We start from the raw sequence: 12,648 nt of genomic DNA on the forward strand, positions 1-12,648 counted from the left end.
AGTGTCTCCAGTCCCCCATCATGATGTCATCACGGCTAAATAAGCCACGCTGGTGCGTCTGGAGACACAAGGACAAGCATGAGTGTCGCCGTCTTAAAAAAAAAAAAAATATGGGCAAAATTTCCACCAAAACAAGCTAACGCGATTTCAAAGTCACACGCAGCGAGGCGTCATATGTTGTCTGGCTCCCCGTGAAACAGCCAGACCTCACGTCCTCTGACTGCGATCTCCAGAATACTAACGAGCCCGAGAAGAAGAAGGGGGGGTTACGTCAACCTTAACATCTCTACACTGAGCTACAGTGCGTTAATGCAAACTTCAACACCTTGCAGCGCAATCAGGTAAACACTTGTTTTCATCCAGAACTCCGGTGCGCAAGTCCAACTCGCATGCCAAAGTCGCGTTTGCAGTCAACTTCAGCGTGAGGTTGAACGGGGACACGCATTAAAAAAGCCGATCCTCAGCACTATAAACACATCAAAACATCCATATGGTGAATGAAAGTACGCGAAGAAAACAGTGGTAGACACATGCAGAGTAGCGGGTCTGGCACTTGTCGCCGGGAAACTGCAGCTGCATTTAGCCCGGATTGGTACTCACCTAAGTTGCACGTTTTGATTCCGGATAGTGCAGGGGGATTGGGGCTACAGCATAGTAAGGCAGTTCGCAGTACCCGCTTTCAGAACATGCACTAAGTCCTTTCTTCTCTCGCCTTAGCAAATCAACACGGCGCTGACGTCAACGCAGCCAGTCAGACGAGCAGCAGGCAGGCGGGCAGCCGGCGCTGCGATCCAGTCCATACAAACACTGAGAAAGTGAGACACCTAGGGGGCTGTCTCATGTCAAACGCCTGTGTTACAGTATGGCAGTGAAAGGTGAGCGACACTGCCCTCTCTCCAGCTTCCTGAACGCACACACAGCCTGCGGTTGTTCTCTAACTCGAGCCAGGAGCTGACCTATGGGTTCGGCGTTACAGGAGGGAAACTCAAGAAGAGGGGCTCCTAAAACCCCCCCTCTAATATTTTCACTCCATTCATATCGGTTCAAAAATTGGTGTAGCAGAGGGACAGGTATGACTGTGGGGTTAGTGCAAAGGAGCGATGAAGCTGTGTAGCTGTGCTGTCTGGCACACAATTAGTGTACCCCCCCCCCAAAAAAAACCCCCAAACAAACGAAGAAATGATTCAAGCAAAGGCTTTATTTCTATCTTCTTAAAAAGTAACATCGTGTTCCGTGACTTGATGACCTACAATCAGAAAGCAAAACACATTATAATTTCATTATTTGTGTTCCTGGCAATGATGTAGTTTCACATCAATATTCTGTGATATTAGTGCTTCCAGCTTCCTATCCTATCCTCCCACTTCTATCATTTTACAAACTACTCTTTAAATTGTTATTTTTTTTAATCCTGAATTCAAACCACTACACCACTATTGTTGTCATTAACAAATTTTATAGTGGAATATTCAAGAAACTGGGGAGATTTTTAGGTCCGTGCAGAATTATAATACTCACGATTTAACTGTGTAATGGCTAGAATAAAGTTTATAACCATCCAAAGTAAATGACTGTCTGAAAAATGGGTATACCTAAACCAGAGTTTAATACATTTAACCACAACATGGTTCAAATGTTATGTTGAAGAGGAAAAAAAGGGTTAATAGACATGGAAGTGTCAGTCACTGTCAACAAAACTCTGAATGTGCTCACAATTCAGTGTGATTAAATATATCCAAGATCTGCATCTGATTTCAGTGATTTTATAGAAGTAATTTTCATACACTTGAGTCTTAGATCCCCTCTTGTTTTAAAATACTGACAACAGGAAGGAAGGAAACCACTGGAGAAACAAAGCTACGCATGCAGCTGTGGGCCAGCTAATTTCTTGTTTTATAAAAATCCATCCTAAATGATCAGTGCAGTGAATGACTTTCAGCCAAATGGTTTTGTAGTGCATTACCAGCCCTGGATTGTTTTTATCCTCCTCTTTTTTTCCATTGACCTATAACAAGCGATGCAGTGTGCAGCTCACCTCATAATTGTTTGGCTTGATAAAACTCTCTATTGTAAAAGCATAATTTGGCTCTTTTCTCGATATAAATTTGATAGATGGTTTTGCCCTAATGATGATCACCGTCTAGTGGCGATCCTTTACCCTCGGTTTTATGTCAGTATATTTTCATTGTTGCTGTTACGTTGCCTTTAAGTGCTTCTTGAGAGCTCTTACTTTCCTAAAGTCACAAATAAAAATTGCCCGTAACTCAGAAGGAAGTTGAGAGAATGGACATGATGTGTACATAAATCCTTATCCAAGTTATCCATTTGTGCAAACATTTATGTTCCCCAGCCCTTGTTTTGTTTTCTCTTTTATTGTTAAAAACTTTAGCAAACTTTTTATCTACTGCTTTAAGAGGGTTAAAGATTACAAGCAACAAATGAAATATTTCACCATCATGGCACATAATTCTATGCAGACATATGTAATCTGTGTGATTCCAAAATAACTGTAACTGTTATTTTGAATGACAAACATTTATTATCAGCTATTCTGTTAACAAAGTGCATAAATATAATGGCTTTGGGGTTAAATGAGTTGAAATTTATATATATTTGTTCAGTGGTTAAGGAATGCATATTGTTTGAGGTAGAATGGAATATTTTTACCAGTAACAGTCCGTCAGTTTAAAATCCTACTAAACCGAACCTTTGCAAAGTGGTGCAGTTTAAAGAAGAACCATTTACAACACAACGGCTGTAAGGCCAAAAAAGCTGGGAGGGCCAAATCGTCCAGCGTGATGAGTTTGGTCACCTTCGCACCTCAGGCTCACATCAACACTCAACTGACTGAAGCTGATAAAACTGAAGCAATGGACGAGTCAGGTCAGAGTAGACTTTCTCGGGGAGACCGGGGTCCCTCAGTGTCTGCAACAGATCACTCGGCATCCTCTATCAGTCAGTGTCTGACAGCAGCCTTGTGGTTTCCAGAGGAAAGAAAAAGATAATCATTAATATTTACAAAAATGACAAAAGATGCCTCATAGCCAAGGCATAAAAACTGATCAAGAGTGTTCTTTAGTTTTTTTTAATAGATGATAGATTTGACTAAAATGTCTTTGGACTGTCATTCAGAGCCACCAGCAACAGATGAGCATTTCAGTTCTGCATGACAGTCTTGGGTAACATAGAAACTTTATTCCTGTTCAAACTCCCAAACAGCTGATGACTTTTGCTTTGTGTTGCTCAACCAGATTTTTTTTTGTTCTAATTTCAGTTTTTGTTTCCTACTCACATAAATGACTCAGTACCTGTGACAGTCGCCCTCACGGATCAGCCCCTGGACTGTAAAAACACCAGGATGCTTTAATAAACCGCCTGTCAGAAATCTTTTAGTAGCGACTGAACAGGTGGTCAGTAAAGGTCACGGCAATCGTAGATTTAAATGTCAGACTGAAAAATAAGCGGACTCAATTGGAATTAGTAATCGCTATCATTTTCTCAGGCAAAGAAAGCAAACACGTCCTCGGCAGTATTTGTTACAATGTCAAACTTCCTCTTCGTGCTTATTGAAATGATTTTAAAAACAGCAACAAGTCGGGGTTCTTGCACCAGGTTGTAAGCAGTCCCGCAGTTTATAGCCTTTTCAAAATGGGAAGCATAGGTTTGGAGGCTTTCAGGGAAATCTCATTTCCTTTAAAATACAGTGGTGCTCTGGGAATTTTTAGATTCATCCGGGCACGGATCACAGAGTGCTTCATTACCTCTGAGCTGCGTGCTGTGCAGGCTTACCCAGGGATAAAGAAAAAGGCACTCCCTTAATCTGGCAATAATCCACCATTTTACTGAGGGGAAGGAAGATGTGGGCTAAATTATAAAAACCAGATCATCACTACACTTTAAAAAAAAATACCAAGAGTTAGAAAAAAGATGGGCTGCCTGGAGGAAGTTTTGGTTCCGAATGGGATCATTAAATGTCACTGAGTTAATAGGGGCTCCGGTGTGATTCAGTGGCAGGTTATCTGGGCTGCACAGGTTTCCATTGCAATCCAGATATATACTGCAGCTCACTCTACCGTTGTTTGCTTTGGTAAAAGAAGGTGATCAGTAATAATGAAAATCCTTATTTAGTGCTTTTCAATAAAAATAAATGCATGTGCACAGCTAATATACATACATGGTATGCTTTTTGGAAATATCAAAGGATGGTGCAACTCAACATCAGCAAATAAAGGAGACGAGGAGATCCAGGATTAATATAATCATGAGTAAGAGTAATAATTTTTGCATATATACACATTTACAGAGAGATTTACAGAGCACAGTGAAATAAAATGAGAAAAGTTAAAACAACAAAAACAGACAAATGGAAATAAAATAACACATACAAGCAGTATTACTCGTTTTTTCAGTACGCTAAGGCTAAGATTGTTTTTCTGTGAAGGCTCCACACTTTCATTTTAAGTGGCACCATGCTGCAGATCTCCTGTGAGTTTGTGGTGTCCGTTTCCTACACTGTAGTCTGCTTGGACAAAAGCCTGATGACGGACGAAACCAAAACATTTCAGGAAGGCTGGGTCAGTCACTGGGGTGGAGCTGGACAATCTCCAGTCTGCACAGAGAAAGATGTCAAAAGTCCTCTCCATCATGGACAACCTCTCCCACCCGTCGCACGCTGTTCTGGCCAGCCGGAGAAGTGTGTTCACCCCCAGAGTTATAACGACTAAACACTTCCCTGAACCTCCTGTGGCCATCCACACATTTCATCCTCTTGCTGCCGAATTAAATTGTATTTTTTTTACATTCATTTTCAATTATTAAAACTTATTACTAAATTTTACAACTTCACAATCTTAGGCAACTGCAGTTTCCCTCTGGGGATGATTAAAGTCCTCCTGAATCTGATTGGCTAATTATCAGTTTTCTTGTTCAAAACCATACTCAGGAATGTGATCAGGTCCATAATATTGAAAATAATTAGAGCAATTAGATCCAAATTAAAAACAAAATATGTCACAGATTCAGGAAAAACAAGTCAGACTGGGCACGTGCAGTTTATTAAGAGAAAGACGTCCTTACAAACCACAGGACGAGAGCTGAAGTCGGCGGTCAAAGTCTGATATTTTTTAATTTGTCTGTTCCACAGAGCTTTGCCGTTCCCCAAAATAAATGAAATATTATGTTTATATATTTTATATTAAAAAATAATAGAGCCATGTTGTTGCTGGGAAACATGGCATTATTTTGCCTCATTACCATGACCACAGATTGTGAAATTAATTTCAGGTCAATCACACTTAAACTGTTGTGCTCGTGTAAATACCCACCAAGACATCATATCCGTGTTATTAAACTACTGAAAGTAAACAGCATTTTTACTGCTATCTGGACAGCATTTCCTAAAACCTACAGCTTATTAAACTCATATCAAAATTAAGCTGTGTGACCCATTTTTCAAGGCCTTCGTCTTCAGTATTAGTGTTTGGTTAGGTCTCACCAAATCAGCTTTTTAGACCCCCAAACAGATATAAGGTCAAAAGTTATTTTCAGGGTAAGTTGGTAGTCATTTGAACATTTTGGTGTCATATTATAACGCACGCTGACTGTCAGAATAACCTAACGTAATAATGTTTGGTGATCTTCGGCGTGTATTTGCTCAGCCAAATTGTTATTTTTTTTATGACTGCATTATTTAAACTTTAGCTGTACTGTGTCAATTTTACAGTTTCTTAGTAGTTATTTACTCTCCTACCTTCTAACGAACACGAGGTTTTAAGCTTCGATTCAGAGTAAATTCTCAAGCATAAACAGAGGTGACAGGAAAACCTGGTTAATGGTTCTGTCACGAAGGAAAATATTTCAGGTTAAGATCTTTGAGGCTCTGCTGACCAGAAACCCCCCATTGTCTATATCCTGTGTAGCCACGGCGCTTGGAGGTGATGTGTGTGTGCGCCTGTGTATGAGTGTCTGTGGGTGGGGGGTGTGTGTATAGGCCCCACACAGTGGACCTTTGTGAAACTCTGCCCATGCAGCCAAACTGAATGGACTCTTTTTACACTTGTGTAAACCTGGGGGCGTCTCCAGCACTGAGGCCACACCTCTCTGACCCCTGACCCTCACCTCTGGCCTTGCTGGATTTGGTCAGGAGGTGCTTTTTTTGGTCACCATGTGCTTATGGGCAAAGCCAGAAATCTTTCAGTGTGGATTTTAGTTTGATCCCACAGATACACAATCTCCTGCAGACTGTAGTTCAAGCATTTATACTAATTTAACAATGACAACATTTCTATAACCAAAATAACTTTTTTTTTTCATAAATCACAAAATCCAAGGAAAGTAACTGTTAGAACAGAAAAAACAAATGTAAGCAAATTAGAGCAAAAGTGAAAAGCATGAATCTAAAGTAGTTCACTCGTCCAAAATGAGTGCACTTCATTTTCTGACCCCTGAATGACCAGCTATTCTCTATTTACCAAGTTACAGGTTTGTCCACTTCCACAGACAGAATGGTCGAACCTGCTACAGGTTAATGGGTGAAATGGCTATGTTGACCTAGGTGTTTTATTTACCAAGTGCCTGTTTACTTCTCCATTCCAAGCCTTCAGCTGCACCCTCAGAGGACAAACTACAGCGCTTAAGAGAATCCCCCGGATCAATACGTCTCTTGTCTTGAATGGCAAAAGAATGGCAGCCCCACACACAGGACTTGTTTGGTCAGTTTCAGGTGAGGAGTACCTTGATCTAAGACTCTGCAATCATTTCTTAACCAACCATTGACAGACCATTGACTGTGTTGAAAGGATGGTTATTACAAAGGCGATAAGGTTGCTAGTGAAAAGGCAATAAATTATCATCTGTAGATAACATTTTTCCGTTGTAAAACAGAATGCACTTTTCACCTCAAAAAGCCATAAAAAAAAAATTCAAATAATTCATACTAGTTCTGTGTTCACTGGCTAAACATCAAATCTGATAAAATATTAAATGTATTATCTCTCACATAGCCACAGGGGGAAAACCCACCCAACTTTTTTATCAAATTAACAAAATATCATTTATTTGTACTCCTTCATGTATTAGAACACTTCTGTAGCACTAGCTATCAAAGAAGAGCACTTAAGCAAACTGAAGAGTCTGTGTTTTGTCTCATGATTATTCACTGATATAACTTTTGTGCTTATAGTAAATGCATGGTGTCAGATTATTCCAATGTCCTGTGCGCATATTTGAAGTATTGCCTGCGTGGAGGCAGAAAAAACAAACAGAAAATGAAAAACGAGCAGCACAAAATCCAAAATGCAAGCAATCAAAGCGAACAACGCTAACTTCGGTGGAACAAGTGGCTTTATCCTTGCAGTGAGACTTTGGGTCATTTATAGCGTCTACCCTAAAATAATGGATGTGCCCTTGTGATGTCGGTGTGTGATGTCTAGCTAAGTTATTGAAGAAATTTATGACCCGGCATCGCAAGCGGCCATACTTCTGAAGGAAAACAAAAAACCGTTGGTATGTCTGTGTGTGACAAACTGTCACAGCGGCCCTGCTATTTTTCAGGGGAAGGCAGCATTACTGTGATGATTCATTGTATTTTCAAACACGAGTGCAAATTATTCAGAACAAAACAACAAAATTAGAACAACAAAAAGAACAAAAGCATTTTTTAAAGGAGAAGGAAAGGCAGACAGCAGAGAAAACCTCTTTTATCTTGAAGCTTTATGTATTTCTCCAACTCTGATATCTGCGAGTGCAGCGTCTACTCATCGCTTTTTCACCATATTATTTTTATAAGCTAAATGAACACTGATAAGGCTAATTGTAAGCGAAAGAAGGAGTTCACCCCAGGTATTGTTTAGAGATCAGTTTTATATAATCCCTCCTATTCAGTTTCTTATTGAATTCTAGAATTTAAATTCTGTAACAAAGCTTTGAGATCTGGATCTATTGTGGTTTAGACAGGTGATACACAGAAAAAGGAGGCTGGCAAAAAAGAAAAGGTGGGCAGACAAACACAAAACCCCACATGGACTTTGGTGGGGTAATTTTCTCATTAATAATTAACATATTTGAACCCATTTAAATGTCAGCTGATCTCCCCGGTTGAAGAAATCACAGCAGAAAAGTGGTGATCTGAGAGGAGAGAGCCCGACTCACAGTCTGACAGGAGATCAATTCCCTCTCATGCCTTAGGTAGTCCTTATGCATTGTACAGTGAGAGTGGATGAGGCAGACATTGACCAAATAAATCAGAGGGATTTTCACTGTATGTCGAATGCAGTCTTTCTTCAGGGAAATCCCATTCCGGAACCACATTTGTTCAAGCCTGTGGGAAGCACATGGACGTGTAGTCTTTGCACTTTTTTTTATAAACCCTTAAAGATATAAGATTAATACATTAAATAAATAGGAAATAAGCACTTGCAGCTAATCCGGGATACTTTTTATGTTAATCTACTTCTTGGATTGAATCTGTACTTTGTGCACGATCTTTCTACTTGATTTGATGCCACTTGTTTCCCATAACTTCAGTCAAATAATAAATATCATGTCACTGTCTAAAAGTAGCATAAACAGCGTTCCATACAACTTCAATATGTTGACTTTATATTGAGGCAACGCTTATACTTTTTTTTAGGCAATTGCTGTTTCTTCTGAGTACAATGTTGTGTATGTATGTGAGCTAACACACACTGTGTGCAGACGTGCTTTTGTGAATTTAAATAGATTCATTATTTTTTTCCTTGTTTTTTTATAAACTCGATGCCATTGAAGATCATACAGTAGAATTCATACTCTTTTGTATTATGACATCCATAAATAGCAAAGTAGGTGCTTCTTTTTTCATTTTTCCATTAAATGGAATTTATTAAGCCCGATAACAGACGAGATCCTTGTGAGAGGTCTGGCAGAAAGCCTTTGGTTTCCGTTCACTGTTTGTCTCAAATGGATCGGGCTTTGGGCCTCAGCTAGCTTGCTATTTCATATATTTTGGGGCTGTGATTGTTACTGGTCTGTCAAACCATGCCTGGTGAAATGCCTGCCTTGGAAATGAAACCTGAGCTAAGAGGTTTCAGACAACTTTCCATTTGTGCATTTTTCAGGCACTTGAGGAGATACAGCTGGGGAATGAGAAGAAAAAGAAGGGAGTATGATGCATTAAAGGCTTGGGCAGCCAGAAATTGAATGTTACAAGTTTGTGGGTTGTGCATTATTCATCAGGGGACTGAACAACCTGGACAATCTTGACAAACTAATTCAATAAATGTCTTTATGATCAATATACTGCATACATAGACATCACTGGGCAAGAAGTCCCATTTAAAAACAATTTTTAAAAAAGTATTTCATGAATAAATCAAGCAAAGTAACGCTGGCCAGTAACCTGTACAGAACAGCGTCTTCTGTATTTTGTTAAGACACTGAACTGTGCTCTCTTCTGCACTTTCAGCTGCTCTGTTGGTAAAGTGGTGCTAATGTCGAATATTATAACGATCCCACTCAAAGTAATGCTGATGCATGGGATCTCCTTATTCTTCCTTTGCATAAGAAGGACTCATTTGTTGCTTTTTGATGGATCATTTGAGATAGAGGGAGCATGTGGAATTAGGCGATTGTTGCATTCATTGCATTTGCATGTAAAGTGGAAGCAGTAGTGAACATTTTCAGTGACTTCCCCATCTTGTACTTGCTACACTCTTGTAATTATGACTGCCTTTTGGATACTGTACATGCTATCAAAAACATCTAAACCGCCTTTCTTTGAGACTTTATACAGCGATGTAACCTACATATGCTCAGTTTTCTTTTGAGCCTAAAACACCAACATATGTTTGCTGTATTCACAGATGCTGCAACCGTACACTCAGGGTATTTGTTAAATACTTGACAATAGAACTAAGACCTACAAACACACACGCACGCACATGCACACCTCAATTTCTTCCCGGTGTCACTGTGTGAATTTGTTTGTCTACCTGTGTTCAATTGCCCTCGGTTTGATTCTCTCCATCCTTTTGTGATGCGCTGCTTAATAGCCCCTTTCCTTTCAGAGGAGATTGCATGGACATCTTGGAAGGGCCAAAAAGCCCAGAGATAGACTAGTTTAGCGCCAAGTCCGTGTACTTAAATTAATCTCACATCACTGTAATGAGTAAGAGAAGAACTCAATGGTGAAATGGTGGGTGAAGAAATAAATGCAGAAGGACAGGCAGTAAGGAGAAACGAGACAGGCTAAAGAGTGAGACAAAATGAAGCAGATTAAAGCACAGGTTCAGTGATTGGTAGATCCGGTGTAATGCTTAATAGCATACAGTAAAGTTTCTAATTCACCCAGAAATGCGATGCATAATACCACTCAGAAAAAGAATAAGGGAAACACAGAGTCAGCTTTCTCTGTTATTCCTTTTTTTCTAGTTTTGGTTTTCGTTAGTGCCCTTGTCATTTCTTGGCAGCGTGAAGCAGCTCATTCAGGTTGCACAGCCCATCCAGCTCTTCCAGCATGGCACATCCATATTTGCTGTTGCAAGAATGTTTGCTATGCCTCCCAACACAATCTCAAGAGTGTGGAAGAGATACCAGGAAATGGGATAGGGCCATTGTAGGGCATCAGCCCAACAGTGGGACTGACATTTGGCCCTATGTGTATGTAGGAACAGGAGGAGCACTGCCAAAGACCTACAAAATGACCTCCAGAGGGGTACTCATGTATATTTCTGATCAAACTGTCATAGTCAGGCTCTATGAGCGTGGCATGAGGGTGGTACCTGTGTTCACAGACCGGCACCGTGCATCTAGATTACCATTCGCCAGACAACATCAGAGCTGGCAGGCCCACCATTGGCATTCTGTTCTCTTCACAGATGAGAGCAGGTTCATTCCGAGCACATGTGACAGATGTGAAAGAGTCTGGAGACATCATGGTGACTGATATGCTGCCTGCAGTACCATCCAGCATGACCAGTTTGGCAGTGGGGCAGTGGTGATCTGTGGAGGCAGATCCTCGGAGGGTTTCTACATGCTCGCCAACAGTAACCTGACAGCTGTTAGGTACAGGGATGAAATCTTCAGGCCCATTGTCAGACCTTATGCTGGTGCCATGAGCCCTGGGTTCCTCCTGGTGCTGGACAATGCCTGGCCTCGTGTGGCTAAAGTGTCCTGGATGATGAGGGCATTGATACCACTGACTGGCCCTCACATTCCTCAAAGACTTGAATCCAATTTACAGCCTCAGGGACTTTATGTATTGGTGCATCCATTGCTGCCAAATAACACCACAGACTGTCCAGGAACCCTGATCCAGGTCTGGAAGGAGATCCCCCAGGAAACCATCCACTGTCTCATCAGGAGCATGACCAGATGTTGGGAGTACACATGGGCAAATGGGGGCCATACATACTAATGAGCCAGATTATGAAGCAAGTTGGATTAGACTGTAACTTTTATCTTTGACTTTTAACATCATTTTGAATCCAACCCTCAAAACGGGGATTAGTTTAGTTTCTAGTCACGGTTACACAAAGCAATCAATGTCAATAAAGTTTTTCAACTTTAATGTTTTGTTCATAAATATCTGATGTGTGGTTTAAGTGTTTACATAAATATTACAATTACTGTTTATGATTTAAGACTCACACAAGCCACTGATAAACACTATGAGGAAACATGACTACGAGAATTAAGTTTGAAGCAAGTAAACATTATGATGCATGAAAAAACATGAATGGCATCTACTCTAATGAGTCAATCATATCATGAGATCTGGAAGTCTTACATAAATGTAAAACATTTATTATAATTTGGAAAATCTATATGTCTTTTTTAAATTTAGGATAAAAAGAAAACGATAAAGCACCTTTTTGTCAGTCTGTTGTACCTCCTAAAGGAAAATAAGGTTCTTTTCCATTAGTTGGTGGGCAGCTAGGGGGGAGAGGGGGGGTTTAGCCAAGGAGTGCAATACCCAGTGTAAGAGATTTAAGGAAATAATAAATGTATTTACAATAAAAACAAGTACAGGGCCTTTAACTAAAACCAATTATATTAGCAGTCGGCCTTGGATATAATGTGCATGCAACAGTCTCAACACAAATGCTGCTCTGGCATTATCACAGCAATCAGTCTTTCACTGGATTTGTGTCTCACTGCAAACACCTTTTACTGGGTCCATCTCCTCCACATCCGACACCAGTTCCACAAACACAGCTCCGTGGCCAATCCCAGGTCTTGTTTTGCATCCCGTCTGTCTGCAATGTCCATCTTGTTACTTCCCTCTTGCTCTGCTGAAGCTCCGCTGTGTGTCTGCTGCATGTCTCCTCTCTGTCTGTGCAGACTTCCTGTCGTTTATACACAGTGACTCCGGAGGTGTTGATAACTTTTTTTGATTAGGAAGATGTTGGTAGGAAATAATGAAAGCATGCAAAAAATATTTAAAAAACATGCAAATATATAAAAAAAGAATAAAACACACAAAATAAAACCATGGCAAGAGTCAATAAAATAGCCTCTGGTACTGTACCTTCAAATAAAATCTGGGTTAAATAGAAAATAAAAACATTTGGGAAACGTTTGGATAATCATATAAATATATATTTTTTAATTTTCCTGTCATATTTGTCACTGGCATACTATTGCTGTTCTTAGACATCATGTTGCAACTGC

At 40.1% G+C, this 12,648-nt stretch overlaps 1 protein-coding gene and 1 long non-coding RNA gene across 2 annotated transcripts in view; one reads left to right on the forward strand and one right to left on the reverse strand.

Moving 5' to 3' along the window:
* Positions 1-750, reverse strand: part of zbtb16a (zinc finger and BTB domain containing 16a) — a 143,750-nt gene extending 143,000 nt beyond the window's left edge. Inside the window, exon 1 of the mRNA XM_031747627.2 lies at positions 601-750. The gene's annotated coding sequence lies outside the window, so the exon portion shown is untranslated. The remainder of the gene's footprint in view (positions 1-600) is intronic.
* Positions 108-6,711, forward strand: LOC120442243. The gene is made up of 3 exons (XR_005614579.1): positions 108-341; positions 718-875; positions 6,596-6,711. It is a non-coding gene; the product is annotated as an uncharacterized LOC120442243 (long non-coding RNA).
* Positions 6,712-12,648: the final 5,937 nt, after the last annotated feature.

This window comes from Oreochromis aureus, linkage group 10 (genome assembly GCF_013358895.1).
Source record: "Oreochromis aureus strain Israel breed Guangdong linkage group 10, ZZ_aureus, whole genome shotgun sequence".
Classification (NCBI taxonomy): domain Eukaryota; kingdom Metazoa; phylum Chordata; class Actinopteri; order Cichliformes; family Cichlidae; genus Oreochromis; species Oreochromis aureus.